Source organism: Psammomys obesus, unplaced genomic scaffold, assembly GCF_907164565.1.
Source record: "Psammomys obesus unplaced genomic scaffold, mPsaObe1.curated_primary_1811, whole genome shotgun sequence".
Classification (NCBI taxonomy): Eukaryota; Metazoa; Chordata; class Mammalia; order Rodentia; family Muridae; genus Psammomys; species Psammomys obesus.
In genome coordinates, this window is record NW_026592776.1 from 4,027,038 (window position 1) to 4,033,387 (window position 6,350).

At 43.3% G+C, this 6,350-nt stretch overlaps 1 non-coding gene across 1 annotated transcript; it reads right to left on the bottom strand.

The window, feature by feature from the left end:
* Positions 1–1,982: 1,982 nt before the first annotated feature.
* LOC129683168 (U6 spliceosomal RNA) lies at positions 1,983–2,088 on the bottom strand. Its single transcript, XR_008721113.1, has one exon. It is a non-coding gene; the product is annotated as a U6 spliceosomal RNA (small nuclear RNA).
* Positions 2,089–6,350: the final 4,262 nt, after the last annotated feature.

A 6,350-nucleotide genomic window follows, 5' to 3' on the forward strand; every position in this document is an offset into this window, starting at 1 on the left:
TATTTTATTTTATTTTATTTTATTTTATTTTATTTTATTTTATTTTAATGTGTGTGTAAGATATCCTCTGATCTCCAGACATGTGCCATGATACTTGCTCACCCCATACATACGAATGGATTTTAAAAACTACTTAATTTTATCTGTTATATTCTTGAGTGTACGAAGGTACACCATGCACATGAGGAACCCATAGAGGTCAGAAGAGACACCGGATCTCCTAAAGCTGGAGTTACAGACAGTTGTGAGCTGCTATGTGGGTGCTGGAAACAGAACCTGGCTCCTCGACAAGAGCATAGGGTGCTCTTAACCAGTGCCATGAATATTAATAAATGTAAATGTGAAGCAAACTTCCTGCTTTAGCCTCCTGAGGGCTGGGATTAAAGGCCTAGATGTCTGTTTTGGTGTTGGAGATTAAGCCCAGTGCTTTCTGCAGGTTTAGCACTAATTAGGCCATGGAGCTACAAACAAAGATTTGCCGTTTTAAGCAGTTAATACAATTGTTTATGTCAAATCACTCTCAGGGTGGCACAGGCCTTTAATCACAGCACTTGGGCAGCGGAGGCAAGGCAGACCCTCTGAGTTTGGTCTAAATAGTGAGTTACAGGGCAGCCAGGGCTACATAGATACCTTGTATTTAAAGAGAAGTTGCACTTTGATTATTTTCCAGAAAGATTCTGTATTGGGCCCTTCTCTGGTAGGCCAGCCTCAACCATACCATAGCAGCAGCTTTAATGGAAAAGGCAATGACTCAGCTCTCTATTTACATAATCACAGCACAACAGGCAACTGAGTTGTAAATGAAAAAACTGTAGGTTTCCTTTAACCTATGCTTTGGAAGAATGAAACTTTAGACATTTTACTGGGAAGTGCTACAAGAATCAACTCAGTTTCCCTTCGCCCTCAGTGGGCCTGGAGGAGCCCCTCTCCCAGGCAATTGTGTTTCCAGAGTTCTTTGACTATTCCCAACCCCTTCAGGTTTTACAGATCATTTGTGTCAAAGGTTTCCGGGGCAAAAGACAAGTTTGAGCTGGAACGGTTTATGAAAAGCGGCAGTCACTGCTTTCCTCATTTTAGGTAACTAGTAACTTCTCCTCTTGATTTCCTAATTCTCTATGCTACAGATCTCCCCTTTTTTTCATGCACTATATATTTTTTAAAAGTACTGTTTTGGGCTGGAGAGATGGATCAGTGGTTAAGAACACTGGTTACTCTTCCAGAGGACCTGGGTTCAATTCCCAGTCACCCACATGGCAGCTCACAATTGTCTGTCACTCCAAGATCTGACACCTGCACACAGATATACATGCAGGCAAAATACCAATGTACATAAAAATAAACAACACCAAAAACCCAACCAAGCAAGCAAGCAAGCAAAAAAAAAAAAAAAAAAAAAAAAAAAAAACACTTTTAAAGCCATCACTCAGGCAGAAGAAGCAGGCCTGGTCTCCATACCAAGTTCCATACTAGCCAGGGCTACATAGTCATGCCTTGTCTCAAAGAGGAAAGAAAAGGCAGATGGGGGAGGGTAGTGGCAGGTTGTACTGGGAATTGAACTCAGGGCAAGTCCCAGACTCTTTTTTAAAGTGTACTTTTTAAGCTGAGTGTGGTAGGGCACGCCTTTAAACCCAGCACTTGAGAGTCAGAGGCAGGTGGATCTCTGTGAATTTGAGGCCAGCCTGGTCTACAGAGTAAGTTCCAGGATAGCCAGAGCTACGCAGAGAAACCCTGTCTTGAAAAACAAAAAAACAAACAAAAATTATTTTTAGGGTCTAGAGAGGTGGTACAGTGGTTAAGACCATCATTTGCTCTTGCAGAGAGAAGACTAGAGTTCAGGTCCCAGCACCCATATCAGGTAGCTCACAACTGGCTGCAAGTCCAGCTCAAGGGGACCTGGTGCCCTTTTCTGGTCTCTGCACATACTACACTCACATGCACAAACTGATATAGAGACATCCAAATAAACATAAAAATTTTACTTAAAAAATATGGGCTCCTTCATAATTGTAGGCTATTCCTGTGCAGGGACCATGTTGATATTCTCCGTATTGTTCCAGTTTTTCGTTTATGTGCTGTTAAAGCAAGCACTCCTAAGTTTTGTTTTTAGACAGTATGGCTAAGTTGTCCTGGCTGGTTTTGAACTCCTTATGTAGCCCAAGCTGCCTTTGAATGTGTGATCTCCTTGCCTATGCCTTCCAAACTTCTGGGATTTCAGGTGTGTACTACCTGGCAGTGTATTTGAAAGCTTTTTCACAGTAGCCGTTCCACTTCGTTTTTTACTGACCACACGGCTTAGTTTTGCATGCATTTGAAGTCTGTATGCGCGATGTCATTCTGCTTTTCAAGTCCTACTTATCATGGGTGTGCACGTGTGTGTGTGTGTGTGTGTGTGTGTGTGTGTGTGTGTGTGTGTGTTTGAGAGATGGTTTCACCTCTCTGACTATCTTGGGACTCACTATGTAGACCAGGCTAGCTTTGTGCTTATAGAAATGCACCATGACTCCTGGCATACTTTTTTTTTTTTTTTTTTTAAATAGGGCTTTAGTGATACTTGCAATCTCAGAACTTGGGAGACATAGTCAGGAGGATCACAAGTTCAAAGACAGCCTGGGCTACATAGAGTTTTTTTGAGGCCAGATTGGGCTATAGGAGACTCTGTCTTAAAGCAAAATCAAACAATATCTTGTGTATGTTTAGACAGTCTTTCTGCAGTTCAAATTGGCCAGGAATGATGTACTCCAATTTGAGGCAATCCTCCTGCTTCAGCCTACTGAGTCCCAGGATTACAGGCAAGCTCCACCGTGCCCGGCTCCGCCTAGCAGCATGTTTGTGGGACTCGAGCCTGTTGCCATCACTGTACACAGCTGTTTGCCCATACTTTTGGCATCCCACTGTACAGTCACAGTGTAATGATGATTCTGTTCTACTGGTGATGGACTTTGGGTTTGGGTAGAGACTGAGGTAATTGCAACACCACCATTGTGAGCAAGGTCACCTCTACCATCTAGTATATCTAGCACAAAACAGATTTGTCTTTAACTTTGCTAAGTATTTTCTTAGTTGATTACAGTGTTTTACACCCCCGGAGAGAGAAACTGTTGGTCCAAGAGAGGTAGTCAACTTTCCATTTAAAGAGTTCCAGTATTGACTTTCCCAGAAGAGAAATCCCCAATCTCTATTATCACCAGAAGAGTATCAAACGTTCTTTTCATTTCACATACTGAGTAACTTAAAAAAAAAAAAATCAGCATTCATTACGTGGTGTGCTTGTGGAGGGCACAGTGACAATTTGTGAAGTCTGTTCTTTCCTTCTACCATATGTGGGTCCTGGTAATTGAACTCAGGTTGTCAGGCTTGGTGGCAGGTGCCTTTATCTTCTGAGCCATCTTATTGGCCCACTTAGTAACTTTTGCTATTTTTAGACCTGTATTTTTGACAGTGGTGGGTGTGGAATCCATTACTTACAATATTTGCATACAATGGTATGGCTGAGTCACTACTTGTTCAAATCACTGTTCTGGGATAGGACTAATGGCTACTTTCCAGTTTATTTTATAACTGAAGTGATGCTTGTTCTAATAGTGGAAATGCTATGTGAAATGTTCTGTACGTTTCACTTTTCCATCTATGTTACTTCCCGGCACTTGGAGACATTTAACAGTTTTACTTCCCCCACTACAATAGGTGTGTGTGTGTGTGTATGTGTGTGTGTGTGTGTGTGTGTGTGTGGAGTGTGTGCATAGGGAATGGGGAGGTGCACATTCATGTTGAGTCTAGAATTCAACCTCAGGTGTCATTCCCCAGGCAACTTTCATTCACTTTGTTATCTGAGACAGGTTCTCTCATGTATTTGGAGCTGGCAAGGCTAGGCTAGGCTGCTGGCCAGTGAACCCTAAGGATCCTTCTGTCTTCATTTCCACAGCAGTGATGTTAAAATAGTGTGCTATCATGCCCAGCTTTTTTGGTGGTGGTGGGGGTGTCTGTTTTTGTTTTTGTGACAGGGCCTTATTATGTAGCCCTAGCTAGTACGGAACTCACGAAATAGTCCAGACTAATCTCAAACTCATAGAGACCTCCCTGTCTCTACCTCCTGAGTGCTAGGATTAAAGGTGTGTGCCACCATACTGAGTTTATGCTCAGCTTTTTTATGTGGGTTCTGGGGATTAAGTTCAGGTCCTTATGTTTGTTCAATGGATAGTTTTGGGTCCTCTTTCTTTCTTCTTTCTCTCTTTCTTGATTTCTTTACTTCCTTCCTTCTTTCTTCTTTCTCTCCTTCCTTCCTTCCTTCCTTCCTTCCTTCCTTCCTTCCTTCCTTCCTTCCTTCCTTCTCTTTTTCTTGAGAAAGGGTCTCTCTATGTGGCTCTGGCTGTCCACAAATTCTTTATGTACAGGAGGCTGGCCTAGAGCTCACAGAGATCTGCCTGCTTCTGCCTTCTGAGTGTTGGGGGATCTTTAATTTGAAAAATAAATTTGAACAGGTTCTCCTGTGGCCCAATCTGTCTCAACCTTCCAAGTTCAGGGCTTATAGGCATGTGCCACCACACCCTGCTTGTATGATACTGGGTATCAAACCTAGACTTCATACTTGCTAAGCTAGCACTCTACCAAGTAAACTACATCTCCAGCTCTGTCTCTCCTAACCTTTTTAAATTTTTCCTAAGCAGGGTTTCATTGTGTAAGGCAGGTTGCCTTGTAACTGGTTTTCCTCCTACCTTAGGGTTTCTATTGCTGTAACGAGGTACCATGACCAAGGCAACTTTTAATGTTGTTTTGAGACAGGGTTTCTCTGTGTAGCCTTGGCTATCCTGGACTTGCTTTGTAGACCAGGCTAACCTCAAAAGAACAGCAATCCACCTGCCTCTGCCTTTCTGAGTGCTGGGATTAAAGGCTTGTGCTACCACACACCAAATCTACAGCAGCTCTTGTAAAGGAAAACATTTAATTGGGGCTGTCTTACATTCATTTAGTCCCTAATCATTTTGGTGGGAAGTATGGCAGCGTGCAGGCAGGCATGGTGCCGGAGAATCAGCTGAGAGTTTTACATCTAGATCTCCAGGCAGCAGGAAGAGTGACAGCAGGCCTGGCTTGAGCATCTGAGACTTCCAAGCCCAACCCCAGTGACACACCTCCTCCAACAAGGCCACACCTCCTAATAGTTCCACTCCCCCTGGGGCCATTTTCATTCAAGCCATCACACTAAAGTGCTAGGTTATTTATGGGCACTTTCTACCTCAGCTAGACTTCTGTGTTTTCCTCATCACACCTACCCTTGTCGAAAGTAGAGATGGCTCACTGGTTAACAGTACTTGCTGCTCTTACAGAGGACTGAGTTTTGGTTCCCAGCACCCACATGGCAGAGCTAATTACCATCAGTAACTCCAGGTCCTGAGAACCCAGTGCCCTCTTCTGACTTTCTTGGACTCCAGGCACACATGTGGTGCAGATATACATGTAGGCAAAACACTCACATAAAACTGCATTTCAGGCAAGCCTGGACTAAAGAGTTAAATCCTGTCTTAAAGGAAAAAAACGTGTTTCTTTTAAAAGAATCAAAATGATACGTGTAGTTATCTTTAGAAGTGAAATTACACAAAGCATTTAAAACAGAGATCCTGTAACCTGCCTTCCCTGGAATTCCCAGTTCCTTGGAGCCATTTCAACCCTTAGCTTCTGTGTTTCACAGTACTCAAGCTTGGCTTCCCCCTTTAGATTGCATCAGAGTCAGCAAGTTGTCTACTCCAACTTCATGTAGCTGTTAAAGTGTGCGATCAGAAGCAGTGTGCCTCCAAGCTTCCTGAACCTTCCCAAGCTTCAGAAGCACAGAAAATCTTGCCCGCTGCATCTGGTTCTGTTTGTATCATTGGGCTTATACCTTCTCTTCTCCCTTTACTGCCTTATGCTGGGGGTTTAAGTGGAGACAAATACATACACTTGTTATGTTTAGGAGTAGAGAGCTTGCCTGGCATGCACAAGGCCTTGGGTATGGTTTCCTAATAATGGTAGTACAAAACCATCCTCTCCTTTAAAAAATGGAACTATGTGTATGTTTGCGTTAGTCATTCCTACATGGGTGACAGAGGCTAGAAGGTGGTGTTGGATTTCCTGGAACTAGACTTCCAGGTAGTTGTGAGATACCCAGCTTTGGTGCTGGGAACCAAACTTACGTTCTCTGGAAGAGCAGCAAATGTTCTGAACTGCTGAGCCTTCTCTCCAGTGCTCCCCCATTTTTTGTTTCTTGGGTTCTGAGTCTAGTCTTTAATGGCTGAGCCATCTGTCCAGCCCTGCCCCCTTGGGGGGGGGAATCTAAACTCGGGTCCTTTCATTGCTCTTCTGTTGTTTTTTGTTTTTTT